We start from the raw sequence: 19939 nt of genomic DNA on the forward strand, positions 1-19939 counted from the left end.
TTGGACCTCCTTGCAGTCCAGGAGACTCTCGAGAATCTTCTCCAACACCACAGTTCAAAAGCATCCGTTTTTCGGTGCTCAGCTTTCTTTATAGACCAATTCTCACATCCATAGTTGACTACTGGAAAAACCGAAGCTTTGTGTATTAGGAGGACAAAAAACTTCAGAACCCCTGAAAATTAGGTATTATATATTCCTGCTTAAATATTCCATGCACACAAATTTTGTCATTTCATATTCCTGAACTTCTCAGGAATTCCTTTTTCATCATGAAGTTGTTAGACTCATAGAAAGAACTAGAAAGGACCTAATATTACCTGATCCATGTTTCATATTTTTCATATTTCATTGATAAGGAACCTGAGGCCTTGAGAATTTAAGCAGCGCTTCCATGGTTGTATCCTTTGCAATGGCTGGCAAAATGTCAGGCACATGAAAATGTGCTCAATAAATACTCATTATAAGGATGAAAAAAATAGAAATAAAAACCATATTGACTTCAAAGTTGTCCTGCCTTTCTACTATGCCTCAGGGCAAAAATACTGTATTCTAACCAATTCCAATCAGAAAAATATTAACTGGACCCTTCCTGTCTCTGCTATTCTCTCTTATCTTTGAGTTCTTGGGGTATTATTGTAAGATATATTGTATGATTTAGTGCTTATCATTCTTATTATCTTTCTGTGCATTTTTAATATCTTTCTGTGTTTTGCCTTCTGCCCATTAAATGCTCTGAGAGCGTCTGAGTTCATATAGCTTTGCCTCCCTCCCCCACACCTAACCCTGAAACAGCTGAGTTCTAATAATGGTTAACAGTGGGGATTTTGTAATGGTTAATAAGTTCTTTTTCATTGATTACTGATAGATTAACTGATGCCTAACTTCTGAGTGAAGTGGCTATATAGGTAACCATTACCTTTTTTGAATTGAATAATGTCATGTGACATAGCTTTAAAAGTAAACAAATGAAGGTTGAATTCTCTTTTCAGTGTAACTATAGCAAAAAAACACATTGTGCTGACTCCTTAGAGACCTCAAAAGTACATATTTTGAATGTAGCTTCCTGTTATTTACGAACATGTGATCTTAGTCTGCAAAGATTAGCACATTTGAGAACGATGTATTATTTACTTATTGCACAATCACAAATCCACAGCCTTGTGAATGTTAATGTTATCTGGGAATGATAACATACTTTGGAAAGAAAAAAAGCACTAAACATAGTCAGAAGTTATCTATAGTTTTGGAGGCTTAATTCTGTTGCACAGGAAGAGACAAACATGTAGAGCCCACAATGGCAATAAATTAGCCCGGAGTTGGGAGACTAGAGTTCTAGTTCTGCTTTGGTTCAAGCCAGCTGTGAGACTGTGGATAAACCTGTTAATCTTGCTGGACCTATAGCTTCTCATCTTTGAAACCAGAGGATTTATTGGTGATGTCTCTTCCAGTTCTAAGATTCTCCTATTTATTTGAAACAACAACCACTGTAATAGGAAGCATATGTAATGGTGACAGAAAGCAGCACTGGAAAGATGGATTGTACAATGTAGAGGAATAAACTCGTGATATTTTATAGAAAAAGTTAGTCACTTAGTCGTGTCCGAATCTGTGTGACCCATGGACTCTAGCCCAACAGGCTCCTCTGTCGATGGAATTCTCCAGGCAAGAATACTGGAGTGGGTAGCCATTAATTCCCTTCTTCAGGGGATCTTCCTGAGCCAAGGATCGAACCCAGGTCTCCTGCATTACTGCCAGATTTTTACCGTCTGAGCCACCAGGGAAGCCCAGAAAGATTTTGAAGTCCATAGATGTGTTTTGCTACATGAGTGAGACCAAGTTATAACTGGATGAGTTTCATAAAGCTGGGAACTTTTCCACAGTTCTCCATCAGTTGTTTTGTATTCTGTCTGGGAACATGAAGACCAAATCTTCATGGTCTCTGTGACCAAAACTTTGCAGTAATTTCTTCAAAGGTATCACCCCATTCATCTCAAAGTCCACTTGATGTGAAAGGTGGCCTGTGGCTAAGAATAACTGGCTCTGTGAAGCCTATTCTGGGTGACTAGTCCACAGGCCTTTTTTCCATTTTTTTTTGAGGTTGTTGTTGGTTGCTCTATCTCTGCCTGCTCTGAGTTGATCCTGGCTCAGTATTATGTGATGAGTGGGCTTGTTAGCTCTTTTAACTAAGAGACATACCATGGCTGAGTGATTGAGGTTTACAAGGATAAACTACCTAAGTGGAGGATAAACTTCTAAAGCAGCTCCACAAAGATTCATGGAAAGTCAGGAATGGCTGGGGTGATAGGTCTCAGCGAAAGAACAACAACAGGATTTGGGAAGCAGAAGAGCTGATAGAGACCTAACAGTTGAAATGCCTTGCTGAACCCTCAGCACTGGAGTTTGTTCTCTTCTGGAACATTGCCATCATATGACTCAGTCATGTTCTTATCTTTGCTTCTCGTTGTGTGTGGTCGCTTCTCCTCTCAAAACAACTTCCTGAGGCTGTTCTCATTTCCCAAGTCAAATTCCTGAGGCAGAATTTACCCATCTAACTGACAGTCATCATCTGTTTGGGGCTGTGTGCAGAAAATCTGTCACTGTGGTCAGGCCTGAGACTGCTATCTTTAGAAGGGGCCGGCTTGCAAGACTGGCCGTTGGCTGGTATCTGGGTGTTTCTATCATTCTCAAAACTGATAAGGGTAGTTCTCTGCACCTTGTTTGCGCAAACAAGGATATTTATGCTGAGCATCTGCTTTCTTTCTGGGAGTCTGGAATTCTATGCATGCTTGGCAGAGAGTGCAGGTGTGGCATCCCGCAAGAAAAATGAAAGTGTTGAATGCTTTGTTTCTAGTAGGCTTTCCTGGACAGAAACATTGCACACATATGACTGCATTTTTCATTCCTGGAGAAAGTAATATGTTCAAGGGTATTCTTCATAGGAAGAGAACACAGGAAGCCTGTGCATGGATTTCTCTAGATTCTGCCTGTCTTTTTCCATCAGGATCTGTGTTTCCTTCCTCCATCACTGCAATAGATCTTTTTTTAAAAGATTTTTTTGGTGTGGACCATTTTTAAAGTCTTTATTAAATTTGTTACATTTTACATTTTGGTTTTTTGGCCCCAAGACATGTGGGATCTTAGCTCCCCCACCAGGGATCAAACTCACATCCTCTGCATTAGAAGGCAAAGTCTTAACCACTGGACAGCCAGGGAAGTCCCCGTAATAGATCTTAACCAAGAGTTCAACTATATGTTGAGTTCCATGAGTGCCTGTAGTAAATTTCTGAATATAGGGATTGTCTTGGGGATCCCAACACAGGCCACCTCAAAAGACCCAGGCCAACTTAGGTCTTGGCTGTCCTTGGGCCAAGAGTTCCATACTGGTCCCATCGATTGTATATAGGGGAAAGAGGGTGGAGTCATGCTTGGTCTCTCTGGCATATGGACTGGTCTGCAGCAGTGGTTCTCAACTCAGGCTGCAAAACAATCATCTATGATGACTTTAAAAATTAGAATCCATCCAGGATTAATTGGAGCCTTGAAATTAGAATCTGTGGGGTTGAGCCTGGATAGTGACATTTTTCAAAACTCTCCAGGGATTGTAATGTGCCACCGGAGCTGGGACGATGTCCTGGAGCAGTTTTCCTCTGCAGGGCTCTCAGTGGCAATTTCCTTTGCTAGGTGACTGTAGGCTTGGGAGCATTGTAATTCATCTGGCCAGTATAATGCACACTTTTCATATGAAGAAATGAAGAGCCACGTCTTCAGACATCCTAAAAAACGGATGCAATTGCTTAGTTGAAAATAAGACTCTGGGAATTGTGTCATTTTAGGGGTTCTACTGAGGCCATCTTTATAGCATAAAGTTTATGTTGACCACCTTCTGTGCTTCCAAACTGGTAGAAAAACCAGCAAGGGAAAAAAGCATTAAAATATACATAGCCATTGGCACATAATCCTGAACATGCTGTTCCGCAAAATCTCTCTCTTATGAAATAAAGTCACATGTGTTTTTCAGGGGTGATTCAAAGATCCATGCTAAATTATTTATCTTGATTAGAGAGATTCTCACTTTGTCTTTAGAAAAGCTGGTTGTCAGGAAAGCCCCAGTGGGTGGTATTGTGATCATCCTTCCATTCAGTGCAGGGGACACAGCAGTTGACCTTGGAGAATGGTGGGGGTGGTTTCCTCCCCCTGTCTCCCTGTTGCTGGCTTCCTTACAGCCTCCAGTGCCAGAGCTGCTGCACAAACGAGCTCCAGCTCCCTAGAGCAGCGTTCATCGGGTCCATCTACGTTAATGCAATGTCCTGCTCACAGTGGACGGCCCGGCAAATATTTGTTGAATTGACTTGATGTGATGATGAAACTCCTGGAAGAAAGAACTGCTGCCGACAGAGGGGAGCTCACCACCCTCCCTCCCTGTTTTCTGTAGAGCCCGAGGGTGCTCCGTAAAGTGTCACTTGGATAAAAGCAATTCTTTTCTCTATGGAGGCAGCCTTGGCTTGGTCATCCATAAGAAATATTCTGATGCTGGTTTAGGATATAATTTTTTCCTCATGATGAAAATGAAAGGCTAAGTTGCTCAGTCGTACTCGACTCTTTGTGACCCCATGGACTGTAGCCCTCCAGGCTACATGGGATTTCCCAGGCAAGGATACTGGAGGGGGTAGCCATTCCTTTCTCTAGGGGATTTTCCCGATGCAGGGATCAAACCCAAGTCTCCCGCATTGTGGGCAGATTGTTTACCATCTGAGCCACCAGGGAAGCTCTTTCCTTATGACAGCTGTAGGGTATTTGTAAGAGACCTGGAATACCTAGGGCGCCACCCCATCACCCTGCACAGCTTCCACTGGCCCTTGCACAGTTGGAGATAAACAAGACTTGACTTCAGCCTCCAGCCTCCCCTTCTTGGAGCTGGTATCTTTCTTATCCCCACATGCTCTGTATTCTCTCAAGCTGTCTCCCACCAAAACCTGCTTTAGGAAAGGGCTTGAAACTCATTCATCTTAAGAACTTCAGGTTTAAATACTGTTGTGACTTTCTGCATTTTAAGAACCTCAGTGAACAGACCTTCAGGTGAAGGAGGTTTCTTTTGGAAGGGGTGGTACAAAGGCACTGAGGGGGTTACTTTTGGTACCCTTGGCAGCCCGGCTGGGGCCCCCTCCTGTAGGCTATAGGCTGGCTGCATCTTGGGGAAGCCTGGCCCTGGCTCAAACATTTGGGCCTGGAGGCATCCTGACCCTTAGGACCGCTGCTAAGAGCGGCAGAGGAGCAAGCCCCCATCCTTCCCCTGCCACTTTGTGGTCTCCGAAGCATTCATTTCCCCATTCTGTTTTGTTTCCCTTTGGCAAGCTAACTCAGGCATCTGGCAGCTGCAGTGCCGAGTCAGCAGGAACAGTTCTGTTTTTTCTTAGCAGCTGACACCGGCTCAAATGTGAACGAGTTCTCAATCCCCGACTGTGCTTTCGCAAGTTTTCCTAAACACAAGGAGGCTGCTAAAGGAACCCAGAGTCTGAAAATGGCAGGAAATTCTATACCAAGAGGCCTGAAGAAATGCTATTCAAATGAAAACACCATGAAACCAGAAAACAATATCCTTATGTATGGGGAGCTTAAATACCCAGAAATAGCACTTCATAAATAGCTAGCAATGAAACTATACCATGCATTAAAAAAAAAAAAAAAACCAGACTGCAAAATAGCGTGTGCACGTTGATCTGTTATGGTAAAATATAGGCTGTTATTGTATACAGCTGACGAATCCCCAGGAAGGCAGGCCGTATGATCTCCATTTCATAAATGAGAAAATGGAGACTCATGAAGCTTCCAACTTGCCCAAACTTGCACACATTGATAATGTGCGGGAAAAGTCCATGCTCCATTAGAATATTTTGAACCATTATTATTGGGTTGAACAATTACTATTGTTTTTTAATGGAAAAACCTGATGAACTTTTTGCAACCCTATATATATAGATGTATCTACCTATGTATCTATCTGCAAGGATAAATTATTGGTGATACATGTATTAGTATTAGTGGATGGATTTTTATTTTCTTCATTTTGCTTATGTATATTTTCTAATTTATCTTCAATGAACATCTTTTCTTAATAGAAAGTTATTTTTCTCGAAATGAGAAACTTATGCCAGATGCCAAATAGTTTTTAGATGAGTTAAACACTTACTGTGAAAGGATGACTAAAAAGTTTTGAGAGAACTCTCTTTATTCCTTTTGTGGAACTATAAAGACTTCTGTATTAGTATGCTAGGGCTTCCATAACAATGTACCATCTAGGCTGGGTGCCTTAAATGATAGAAATTCATTTCCGCACAGTTCTGGAAGCTAGAAGTGCAAGATCAAGGTATTGTCAGAGTTGGTTTCTTCTGAGGCTCACTGTCTTTGGCTAACAGATGGCAGTTTTCTTGTGTCTTCATCTGGTCGTTTCCCTGGGTGTGCGTGTGTCATAATCTCCTTATAAGGACACCAGTCATATTGAATTAGTGCCCTCCCATATTACCTCATTTTACTTTCATTACCCCTTTAAAGGCACTGTCTTCAAACATAGTCACTTTCTGTGGTCCTGGGGGTTTGGTCTTCAACAAATTTTGGGATTATTATTTTGGGATTACACAATTCAGCCTATAACAACTTCCATCTTAGAAATGTCTAACCAAAATAACTCAAATTAAAAATTAATACCAGTGATGAAAACAGCATTAACAGACGTTTGAGGATATCCTTGTTGTTATTGTTTAGTCACTCAGTTGTGTCCGATTCTTTGTGACCCCATGGACTGCAGCACACCAGGCTTCCCTGTCCTTCGCAATCTCCCAGAAGTTTGCTCAAACTCATATCCATTGAATAGGTGATGCCATTCAACCATCTCATACTCTGTCGTCCCCTTCTCCTCCTGCCCTCAATCTTTCCCAGCATCAAGGTCTTTTCTAATGAGTCAGCTCTTTGCATCAGGTGGCCAAAATGTTGGAGTTTCAGCTTCAGCATCAGTCCTTCCAATGAATATTCAGGGTTGATTTCCTTAGGATTGACTGGTTTGATCTTCTTGCTGTCCAAGGGACTCTCCAGAGTCTTCTCCAGCACCACATTTTGAACATCAATCCTTCTGCACTTAGCCTTCTTTATGGTCCAACTCTCACATCCATACATGAGTATTGGAAAAAGCACAGCTTTGACTATACAGACCCTTTGTAGGCAGTGATGTCTACTTTTTAACATGCTGTCTAGGTTTGTCATAGCTTTTATTCTAAGGAGCAAACATCTTTTAATTTCACAGCTGCAGTTATTCTCCACAGTGATTTTGGAGCCCAAGAAAATAAAGTCTATTACTATTTCCACTGTTTCCCCATCTATTTGCCATGAAGTGATGGGACCAGATGCCATGATCTTAGTTTTCTGAATGTTGAGTTTTAAGCCTGCTTTTTTCACTTTTCTCTTTCACCTTCATCATAAAGAGGCTCATTAGTTCCTCTTTATTTCCTGCCATATGTGTGTGTATGTTAGTTGCTCAGTCATGTTCAACTCTCTGTGACCTCATGGACTGTAGCATTCCAGGTTCCTCTGTCCATGGAATTCTCCAGGAAAGAATACTGGAGTGGGTTGCCATTCCCTTCTCCAGGGGATCTGATCTTCCTGACCCAGGGATCAAACTCGGGTCTCCCACATTGCAGGCAAATTCTTTACCATCTGAGCCATCAGAGAAGCTACCAGGTGTCATCTGAATATCTGAGGTTATTGATATTTCCCCTGGCAATCTTGATTCCAGCTTGTGCTTCATCCAGCCTGGCATTTTGCATAATGTACTCTGCATAGAAGTTAAATAAGCAGTGTGACAATATATAGTCTTGATGTACTCCTTTCCCAATTTGGAACCAGTTCGTTGCTCTATACCTGGCTCTAATTTTTGCTTCTTGACCTGCATACAGATTTCTCAGAAGGCAGGTAAGGTGGTCTGGTATTTCCACCTCTTTAAGAATTTTCCACAGTTTGTTGTGATCCACACAAAGATGTTAGCATAGTCAGTGAAGCAGAAATAGATGTTTCTCTGGAATTCTTTTGCTTTTTCTCAGATCCAACAGATGTTGGCAATTTGATCTCTGGTTCCTCTGCCTTTTCTAAATCCAGCTTGAACATCTGCAAGTTCTTAGTTCATGTACTGTTGAAGCCTAGCTTAAAGGATTTTGACCTTCAAGCACGGACCTTGCTAGCATGTGAAATGAGTGTAATTGTGCAGTAGTTTGAACCTTCTTTGGCATTGCCCTTCTTTGGAATTGGAATGAAAACTGACCTTTTCCAGTCCTGTGGACACTGCTGAGTTTTCCAAATTTGCTGGCATATTGAGTGCAGCACTTTAGCAGCATCATCTTTAAGGATTTGAAATAGCTCAGCTGGAATTCCATCACCTTCACTTGCTTTGTTCGTAGTGATGCTTCCTAAGGCCCACTTGACTTCACATTCCAGGTTGTCTGGCTCTAGGTGAGTGATCATACCATCCTGGTTATCCAGGTTATTGAGAATTTTTTTGTATAGTTCTTCTGTGTATTCTTGCTACCTCTTCTTAATGTCACATGCTTCTGTTGAGGATATCCTGTGTCTTCTCAAATACTTCATTCATGAAATAACAGTATTTTTAGAGTAAACCTTATGTGATTTTCCCAAAGACTCCAAAAAGAGCCAAAGTAAGGTCTAATACTGATAATGGTGGTGCTTTAGTCACTCAGTCATGTCTGATTCTTTGCGACCCCATGAACTGTAGCCCTCCAGTTTCCTCTGTCCATGGAATTCCCAGGCAAGAATATTGGAATGGGTTGCCATTTCCTTCTCCAGGAAATCTTCCTGACCCAGGGATCGAACCCTGGTCTCCTGCACTGTAAATGGATTCTTTACTGACTGAGCAACCAAATAAGTCTAATACTGATAATATAGATATGCAGTTGTCACACAACAGGAATTCAGACTGCTATGACAATCATCATTAAATCACGTTCATTAGTGATCTGTATTTGTGAGTCAAGAATTCTCACTTCCACATTGTATGAAACATATGCCTCATTTTAGCTAAATTTCTACAGTCCCAGTGATGAGACTTAAGTCCTCAGGATGCTTCACATGAAAGTGCCTTCTGTTCACTTTGTTTTCCCGTAGTCGTTTCAGTGATGAATGGTTCACTTGAGCTTAGGAACAACGGAGCAGTATAACAATGACCTCAGAGATGGTACAATAGACTGAAGGAGAGAAATTCCACTCCCTGCCCCCACCTCTGACAAGATGAACAAATGGTGTTGACAGTATTAGGACCAGGCGGAGGATGGTCTCTTACTCCAGAGTCCCTGATGCTGGTGGTGACTGGCCAGAAAGGAAACCTTGAATGAACCTTGTTTTCCCCCCTGAGGCTTTTCCTAATGCCTTTTCCCACTAACTTGCAGACTCTCAAAGGTCTAGACCTGCTCCCCACCTGCCATCATCCACTCTACTCTTGGCTTTTCCATTCCCCATCTCTGCCTGCCCTTTGAATACTGCCTATCCAGTGAGGTCTGGCCAAGAACCTAGCTCACCTCCTTTAGAATGCCTTTCTTAACTGGAACTTTGATCTTGCTGCCTTCCCTAGATGTTTGTAGCCTTGTTCAGAATGTAACTCCTTCAAAAACAGGGAACTCTTCTTGTCCCTTATGTGATTTTTATCTCAATAATGCTCAAACAGTAGGTGCTAAGTGAATGGATAGATGAATGAGTCTCATATATTGGGGCCCTTACTTTTGGCACAGTTTCTGTATTAAAAATCTATTGCTGTGTAACAAATGACCCCAAACTTAGTCACTGAACATAACAAACATCTATTATTTCTCAGTTTCTGGAGTTAGGAGTCAGGGAACAGTCTATGTGAATACCTCTGCCTCAGGGTCTCTCACAAGGTTGCAAAGTGGCAGCTGGGGCTATATAGCTTCATCTGAAAGTTTCATTGAGGGGAGGATCTGGTTCCAAGCTGGCTCATGCAGTTGCTGGCAGGATTAATTTCTTTGCTGGCTGTTGCACTGAGGGTCTCACTCAGTTTCTTACTACATGGACTACTCCAGAGGAAAGCTCTCAGCACAGTGGCTGGCTTCCCTCAGAGCCAACGGGCAAGTGAGGGAGGGAAGAAACATGGAAACCAGAGCCTTTTTGTAACCCAATATTGGAGGTAACATCCCATCACTTTTGCTGTATTTTATTCCTGCCCCACCTGCACTCAGGGAGAGTTAATTACGCAAGGACATGAGGACCAGGAGGAAGGGACCATTAGGGCCTGCTTAGCTGCTGCCTGCCCCAGACCCCACTCTCAACATGCATTTTTTCTTGTTGCACTTGGTACTTTTCTCTCCAAGAAGTCAGTTTTAACCCCATGGTATAGGTTTCTGGGGGAGGGGGGGAGCAACTCTGGGCTGGGTTCATAAACCCAAAGTCTGAATGAATAACTCTTGCTTTCATTTAAGAAGGTCTCAGAAAGCTCCAGACATTCGCTCCTGCTTCTGTTTCATTTTCATGGCATTGGTTGGGCTTTATTTTGAGTGACAGTCCTGGATTTTTAGCTTTCTTTACTCTATAGGCAAAACCCTAATTCTGGGTTTCTTATTGCTCTGTTACCCTCATAGGATTCCTCTCACCATGTCACTGTGCAGGCCATTATGGTTTCAGATCGGCCAAACTTTTTAAGTCCATCCGGAAACCAAAACGAGAAAACTTGGGTTGAGAGGATTTTTAGAGTTGGGGTAAGAAAACACTTAAACTTCAAATATCAAATTCTAACTAACAGTTTTTAATTCAAAACTGAACAGGATATGCCATCTTAAACTTGTAATATTCCATTAATGTAGACAGCAGTTCTTACAAAAAACCAGAAGACCTAGAACTAGATGTTGAAGACCTGGCCCTCAAACTTGGTGTGTGATGTTGGGAGAAATATTCAGACTTTGGTCCTGGAGTCCCTACAACTCTAAAGTGAGGCTAATAATAGTGACCTTACAGAATTTTTTAAAATAACTTTTAAAATTTATTTTTTTAAAAAATCTTATTTTTGACTATGCTGGGTCTCTGTTGCTGTGTGAGGGCTTTCCTTAGTTGCATAGAATGGGGAGCTTCTCACTGCGGTGGCCTCTCTTGTTGGAGAGCATGGGCTTTAGGGTGCAGGGCCTTCAGTAGTTGTGGCTCCTGGACTCTGGAGCGCTGGCTCAGTAGTCGTGGTGCAGGGACTTAGTTGCTCCGCGACATGTGGGATCTTCCTGGACCAGGGATCAAACCCATGTCCCCTGCATTGCAAAGGGATTCTTAACTGTTGGACCACTAGGGAAGCCAGTTTTACAGACTTTTTTTCAGTTCAGTTCAGTTGTTCAGTTGTGTCTGACTCTTTGCGACCCCATGAACTGCAGCACGCCAGGCCTTCCTGTCCATCACCAACTCCCAGAGTTCACCCAAACTCATGTCCATCGAGTCGGTGATGCCATCCAACTATCTCATCCTCTGTCATCCCCTTCTCCTCCTGCCCTCAATCTTTCCCAGCATCAGGGTCTTTTCAAATGAGTCAGCTCTTTGCATCAGGTGGCCAAAGAGCTGACTTTAGCTTCAACATCAGTCCTTCCAATGAACACCCAGGACTCATCTCCTTTAGGATGGATGGGTTGGATCTCCTTGCAGTCCAAGGGACTCTCAAGAGTCTTCTCCAACACCACAGTTCAAAAGCAAAAGGTCAACTAAAATAATTTATATCCATCAACTGATTAAAAACCTGTATTCTGTCATCATAATTGGATAATGTTTTTAAATGATGATAATCATATTGACATTTTGATATATGAAAATAATAGTATGAATTAATATTAGGGTTTTTAAAATGTTAATCAAAATATAGAGAGGCCCATGATAGTAACGATTAAGAACAAACTCTATAGAGTACCACTGTCAACTTTGAGGCAACTTACTAGTTGTATAACTAGGCAAATTACTCACTCCTCTAGGCTTCAGTTTTTCTCATCTATAGAATGGGTATAGTAATAGCTTTCTCATACGATCAATAGAGATTAAATAAGTCAATAAATATAAAAATGCTTAAAATGGTAACATAGTAGGTTTTCAGTTAAAGATTAGTTTTCTTATGTGCAAATGAATTACAACAATATGTGAGTACAAGTCTTTAGGCGAACAATAGAAGTAAATTTGGAGGCGTTATAGTTAGGCTGTATGTCATTCATTCTCTTTAATTTTCTGTAGTATTAATATCTAACATATTGAACACTTATGTAAATACATTATATAATTCTCATGTCAATATTATGAAGTAGTTACTATTCCTTTATTTAGGGTGTAGAAATGGAGACAAAGAGGTTAAATGTTCATTTTGCCAATAGCAATGTGAAAGGAATGGGATTCACACATAGATTTGGACTCAAAATATGTGCTTTTAGCATACTGATGTATGCTATATTGCCTTGTTTAATGATGCAATTTAGTAATATGAATTAACAAACACTTGTTTGTTATATGCCAACTACTTTCCTAGATACTGAGTCTGCAGAAGTAAATAAGACAGCCATGATCCCTAATTTTAGCGGGGAGACAGATAATAAGCAAACACAGAAATAAATACCCAGAAAAAACCAAGTGTACTAGAAGCTGTCCCATGGACTAAAGTAAGATGAGGTGAGAGTGTAACTGGACAACTATTCAATTTTAATTAATTAATTTTTGGTATATAAGTTTATTTTTAAAATTTATTTTGTTGAAACATCATTGATTTACAAAGTTATGTTAATTTCTGCTGTACAGCAAAGATTCAGTTATATATGTGTATGTTATATATACATATATATAAAATAATCACTTTATAGGAGAAATTAGCACATTATAAATGTATATATGTACATATATACATATGGGCTTTCTAGGTGGTGCAGTGGTAAGGAATCTGTCTGCCAGTGCAGGAGACACAAGAGATGCACATTTGATCCCTGGGTTGGGAAAATCCCATGGAGTAGGAAGTAGCAACCTACTCCAGTATTCTTGCCCAGAAAATTCCATGGACAGAGGATCCTGGCAGGCTACAGTCCAGGGTGTTGAAGAGTCAGACTCAACTGAGTACACACACATACATACACACATATATACACATATTCTTTTTTATATTCTTTTCTCTTACGGTTTATCACAGAATGTTGAATAAAATTCCCTGTGCTATACAGTAGGACCATGTTGTTTATCCATATTATATATAACAGTTTGTATCTGCTAACCCCAAATTCCCACCCCATCCCTCCCTCAAACCCTCCCTTCCCCCTTGGCAGCCACAAGTCTATTCTCTATGCCTGTGAATCTGTTTCTGTTTTGTAGGTAAATTGACTTGTGTCATATTTTTGCAGGAGTTTGAAGATGGGACGTGTAACCGGATAGGTCTCAGACCAAGGTCATGACCTCCACTCCTAGGGACTCAGATCACTGAACTCATTTGGCCTGGTAGCACCCTAGTGAAATCAAAGACGCTGAGCATACCACTATAATCCCCACCCTCTAGCAGAGTATGGATGCTTAACTGATGCTCAATTATTTATAAACAGTGAAGGAATACAGTCAGTTTTGTTGGTAAGTAACTTTTCTCATTGTATTATTATATAAACCCAGGTCTTGTGGTATCAGTACTAGACTAAATGATGTTTTCAATATAGATACAAAATGGCCAATGTGTGTCCTCCAAGGGCTTAGGAATGCCAGAGAAATTGATTGCAAGTCTCTTTGCTGGAGCTTTTTTCAGGAAAAAAAAAAAAGGAACATATTGTTTTCTTTCCCTATAGGCCTCTAACTGCTAGGGATAAATTTCTTCTCAGACTTTCCAGAAAACCTCATGCTTGGACTAAGATCAAGAAAAGAAAACTCCATGCTTTTCTCCAGGTAAATGCTAATAAGATTTTGACTGAAGTCTTCAGCTCCTAGGAATGCTCTGTTTACTTTTATTGAAATTCGTGATTATCTAGTCAGGTGTCTGGGCTCTGCCAGTGGAAACCTACGAAGGTGAGAGTATGCTGGGAAATCAGGTATAGATCAGGTACAGATCCCCTCATGCTGTCACACCAGCTCACAAATTCCTTAATTTAAACATCTTTCCCCAATACAAACATAATCTTCCCGATTCTTGACTCCATTTATTAGTCACTTCTTTCCTTTCCACAGAGACCCTAAATGGCATTCAGTTCAGTTCAGTTCAGTCGCTCAGTTGTGTCCGACTCTTTGCAACCCCATGAACCGCAGCACGCCAGGCCCCCCTGTCCATCACCAACTCCCAGAGTTCACTCAGACTCACGTCCATCGAGTCCATGATGCCATCCAGCCATCTCATACTCTGTCGTCCCCTTCTCCTCCTGCCCCCAACCCCTCCCAGCATCAGAGTCTTTTCCAATGAGTCAGCTCTTCGCATGAGGTGGCCAAAGTACTGGAGTTTCAGCTTCAGCATCATTCCTTCCAAAGAAATCCCAGGGCTGATCTCCTTCAGAATGGACTGCTTGGATCTCCTTGCAGTCCAAGGGACTCTCAAGAGTCTTCTCCAACACCACAGTTCAAAAGCATCAATTCTTTGGTGCTCAGCTTCTTCACAGCCCAACTCACATCCATACATGACCACTGGAAAAACCACAGCCTTGACCAGACGGACCTTTGTTGGCAAAGTAATGTCTCTGCTTTTGAATATACTATCTAGGTTGGTCATAACTTTTCTTCCAAGGAGTAAGCGTCTTTTAATTTCATGGCTGCAGTCACCATCTGCAGTGATTTTGGAGCCCCACAAAATAAAGTCTGACATTGTTTCCACTGTTTCCCCATCTATTTGCCATGAAGTGATGAGACCAGATGCCATGATCTTCATTTTCTGAATGTTGAGCTTTAAGCCAACTTTTTCACTCTCCTCTTTCACTTTCATCAAGAAGCTTTTTAGTTCCTCTTCACTGTCTGCCATAAGGATTACTTTAGGAGAAAAAAATCTCTCCCTTTTCTCAAGATAATAAACCATGTATAGTTAGTAATTATGGTCAGCAAGATGGCAAGGCATGAGTTTTAAGTCTCCTTTGAAAGCTAGTAGGGTAGACAAGAGTCTGGCAACAAGCTTGCAACAACACTCTCAGTCTAATTTGACCATTCTTCCACTTCCAGACTTTTCTTCCAAGCTCCTTGTTAAGCCCTTGGACCCCTGCCAGAAGGGAGATGATGGTTGCAAAAGCAAAGACTGGCATTTGGAGAAGCTCTCTGGGATGTCGAAGCTGCACACTGCCCCTCCTCCTGCCTTCCAATTTCTGTGTATGAAAGTGACTTTTGAAAATCCAGATTTGATCATGTTACACACAAACTCCCACAGGTCTACACCGTCTGGCTCCTGTGTGTTTCATCTAGGCATGTGAAGAAGAGGCAAGATATGAAGAGGTAACTGTGGACAGTGCATTTTCTCTCCCAGCGTTCAGTCATTCATAGTCCAATTCTGGGAGTGAGGGCAGCTCATTAGAATATTGTATCACTTGATAAGAAAAACAGTTGTATTAATAGCTAATACTACTGTTAAAAATCTGTGTTGCATTAGTAGCTTTTCAAAACTTGCCATTGATGGAGTAGCAGTTCTACAGTATTCAAAAAGCTAAGAAAAACATTTATTCCATAGAAACAATTTCATAAAAACCTCTCAGCTGTTTAATACATCTAGAGAATCCTTTAAAGAATCTGGCTGCAAAGCACAACAGGAAATGTGAGGAAGCAAATTTTCAGATGCTTCAGCAGTTCTAGAGTTTTATTTTATTGAGTAGCACCTATATGCAGAGAACTGGGGTAAGCATTGTGGGGGAGACTTTGAGGCATTGTTACCCCAAAGTTTATTATCTATCTATAGAGTCAGGAAATACAAATTTAATAACAATGGAACAAAAATTACATAGCCATAGAAGAGACTTCAGGCTTAAGATATGTGCCTAACAAGTGGTACACAATATAAGTCTGAAGGGCACTTTGAGAGGGGAGATATCACAGTTGGCTGGTATGGAGCCATTGAGATTAAAGTTGGGGTTTGAAATAACAACAGCTCATAGTTTTCCAGCACTTACTGCATGAGACATCACAAGAGGTGCTTATCCATATTTTCTTATTTAGTGTTCACAATGACAAAGCCGTTAGGTAACAGAAAACTGGTCATAGTAGCATAATCAAGCTGAGGCTTGTTTTTCCTCACATATAAGAATAAAAAGGAGAAAAACTATTAAAAATTCCAACATATGGAGGCTGAACAACACGCTGTTGGTTGCTGAATAACCAACAACTCACAGAACAAATCAAAAAAGGAAATTAAAATATGCATAGAAATGAATGAAAATGAAAACACAACAACCCAAAACCTATGGGACACTGTAAAAGCAGTGCTAAGAGGAAGGTTCATAGCAATACAGGCTTACCTCAAGAAAAAGAAACAAGAAAAAAGAAACAAGAAAAAAGTCAAATAAATTACCTAACTCTACACCTAAAGCAACTAGAAAAGGAAGAAATGAAGAACCCCAGGGTTAATAGAGGGAAAGAAATCTTAAAAATTAGGAAACAAGAAAAAAGTCAAATAAATTACTTAACTCTACACCTAAAGCAATAGAAAAGGAAGAAATGAAGAACCCCAGGGTTAATAGAGGGAAAGAAATCTTAAAAATTAGGGCAGAAATAAATGCAAAAGAAACAAAAGAGACCATAGCAAAAGTCAGCAAAGCCAAAAGCTGGTTCTTTGAGAAGATAAATAAAATTGACAAACCATTAGCCAGACTCATCAAGAAACAAAGGGAGAAAAATCAAATCAGTAAAATTAGAAATGAAAATGGAGAGATCACAACAGACAACACAGAAATACAAAGGATCATAAGGGACTATTATCAGCAACTATATGCCAATAAAATGGACAGCTTGGAAGAAATGGACAAATTCTTAGAAAAGTACAACTTTCCAAAACTGAACCAAGAAGAAATAGAAAATCTCAACAGACCCATCACAAGCACAGAAATGGAAATTGTAATCAGAAATCTTCCAGCAAACAAAAGCCCAGGTCCAGACGGCTTGACAGCTGAATTCTACCAAAAATTTAGAGAAGAGCTAACACCTATCTGAGGTTATTGATATGCAAATCAAAACTACAATGAGATATCACCTCACACTGGTCAGAATAACCATCATCAAAAAATCAACACGCAATAAATTCTGGAGAGGGTGTGGAGAAAAGGGAACCATCTTACACTGTTGGTGAGAATGCAAATTGATACAGCCAATATGGAGAACTGTACAGAGATTTCTTAAAAAACTAGGAATAAAGCTACTGAATAACCTAGCAATACCACTACTGGCTGTTAACAGCGTGGAAACTAGAATTTAAAATGATACATGCACCCCAATGTTCACTGCAGCACTATTTACAATAGCTGCGACATGGAAGCAACCTAGGTATCCATCAACAGATGAATGGATAAGGAAGTTGTGGTACATATATACAATGGAATATAATTCAACTGGAAAAGGAACACACTTGAGTCAGTTCTAATGAGGTGGACGAGCCTAGAGCCTATTATACAGAGTGAAGTAAGTTAGAAAGAGAAAGACAAATATGAACGCATATATATGGAGTCAAGAAAGATAGTACTGATGACCCTACTTGCAAGACAGCAACGGAGACACAGACTTTTTGGACAGTGGGGGAAGGAGATAGGGGGATTATATGAGAGAATAGCATTGAAACATATACATTGCCATATGTAAAATAGATAGCCATGTATGAAGCAGGGAACCCAAAGCGAGTATTCCATGACACCTAGAAGGGTGGCATGGGGAGGGATGTGGGCTCAAGGGGGAGGGATGTGGGTTTGAGGGGAAGGGGCCATATGTACACCTAATGATGATTCATGTTGATGTATGGCAAAACCCATCACAATATTGTAAAGTTAATTATCCTCTAATTAAAACAAACAAACAAAAAACCTAGTCTGAAAACTCCAAGAGAAACAGAGATGTCATGTTTCTAGCTGGTGATTCAAGGATGTAAGAAAAGTAAAATTCCTTCTGTACTTAGCCTTATATTGCTAATAAACCAGAATTTAAAATATGCATTCATGTAAGTTGATACATAACAAAGGCAAACATACAGAGAAAGCAAACTTTCCTTAATATGCAATCATGTTTGTAATAAATTTTAGAAGATTAACAGCAAAATAGCCAAGAGAGTACAAATGGTCAGTGCTAAGGGCTGTATTGCATTTTCCCAAATATGTGTGTTGAAGTTCTAATCCCAGTACCTCAGAATGTACTAGCTCTGGAGACAGAGCCTTGAAAGAGGTTGTTGTTCAGTTGCTCAATTGTGTCTGACTCTTTGCAACCCCATGAATGATAGCACACCAGACTTCCCTGTCCTCCACTATCTCCTGGAGTTTGCTCAAATTCATGTCCATTGAGTTGGTGATGCTATCTAACCATCCCATCATCTGCCACCCTCTTCTCCTGTCTTCAGTCTTTCCTAGCATCAGGGTCTTTTCCAATGAGTCAACTCTTTGAATCAGGTGGCCAAAGTATTGGTGCTTCAGCTTCAGCATCAGTCCTTCCAATGAATACTCAGGATTGATTTCCTTTAGGATTGACTGGTTTGATCTCCTTGCCATCCAAGGGACTCTCAAGAGTCTTCTCCAGCACAATTTGAAAGAATCAATTCTTTGCCTCTCAGCCTTCTTTATGGCCTGACTCTCACATCTGTACATGACTACTGGAAAAACCATAGCTTTGACTATATGGACCTTGGTCAGAAAGTAGTGTTTCTGCTTTTTAACATGCTGTCTAGGTTTGTCATAGCTTTCCTTCTGTTGGGGAAGTGTGCAATTTCTTTGGTTCTGTCTCATCGCAACAAAAATTTGAAGTGATGGGTGGATCAGTGTTGCAGCCCCGTGTAATTTCCTCGGACAGACCAGTGTTACAGCTCCGTGTTACAGCTCAGTTTTATTTAGAAAGTAAAGGAAAATACATTCTCGAGGCGTGAGGGCGGGCTGACCCAAAAGATGCGAAGAGAAGAGAAACCCATAGGTTATTCAGTAGCTTTATTCCTAGTACCTTGACTGGCGCAATTTTGGCTCCTCTTTTTATATGTTTTTTTCCTCCTCCCCGAGCCTGCCCTATGTAAACTGGGTTAGCCAGGAGGGCTGTTTGTTTTACCTGAGGTTCTCACGCCAGCCCTGGACCTTCCTTTGTTCTATTTTCATGGGCTTTTTCCTTCTTTGTCTTTTAGCCACTGCCATTCTGGACTCCTTTTTCCTATTTTAACTATCTAACATTCCCCCCTCAAGAGATGGGAGGCCCAATTCTTTGGGAATAGGGGCACAGAGGTCTCTCTGGCTACTTCCTGCTGAACTTGGATGGTGAGGGGCACTGGGCCTCCCCCTCTTGCTAGTCTCAAGCCTTAGAGTCCTTACAGTGGTGTCCATCTAAGGGTGAGTGATGTTTTCTGTGGTCAGCTGTAGTTTTATATATCCCTGTTGAACTGGCACTGCATGTTGTAGCTTGTTAACCTGCGCAGAGACAAAATGGGTTAGACAATTGATAACACATGGAGCAATCGTAAGCATCACCAATATGGTGATGACAGGGACTAGTAGGGGCATTAGCCAACTCCTAATTTCTCATCACCAGGAGGATCCTCCAAAGAGATTGTAGCCACCCTGAGAATTCTCCAGCTCATTCTTTGAGATCCTGTAGAGTCTGAATGTTTTTCTTGAGGACTGTGAGACTTTCTTTAACTTAGCTGGAGGTATTTACCCAGAAACAACACATCTCATTCAAGATGGCTCAAGTCCTTCCTTGTTCAGGGATCAGGAGATCTATCTTTTGTCTCTTTTGGAGTACAGCCCCTGCCAAGCTGTGTTGG

General features: G+C 41.0%; 1 long non-coding RNA gene across 1 annotated transcript; it reads left to right on the top strand.

Moving 5' to 3' along the window:
• The first annotated feature begins 9880 nt into the window (after positions 1 to 9880).
• On the top strand, positions 9881 to 18119 carry LOC121816772 (uncharacterized). Its single transcript, XR_006056456.2, has 3 exons — positions 9881 to 13623; positions 13833 to 13929; positions 15181 to 18119. It is a non-coding gene; the product is annotated as an uncharacterized LOC121816772 (long non-coding RNA).
• Positions 18120 to 19939: the final 1820 nt, after the last annotated feature.

The sequence above is a fragment of the Ovis aries genome, chromosome 16, assembly GCF_016772045.2.
Source record: "Ovis aries strain OAR_USU_Benz2616 breed Rambouillet chromosome 16, ARS-UI_Ramb_v3.0, whole genome shotgun sequence".
Taxonomy (NCBI): domain Eukaryota; kingdom Metazoa; phylum Chordata; class Mammalia; order Artiodactyla; family Bovidae; genus Ovis; species Ovis aries.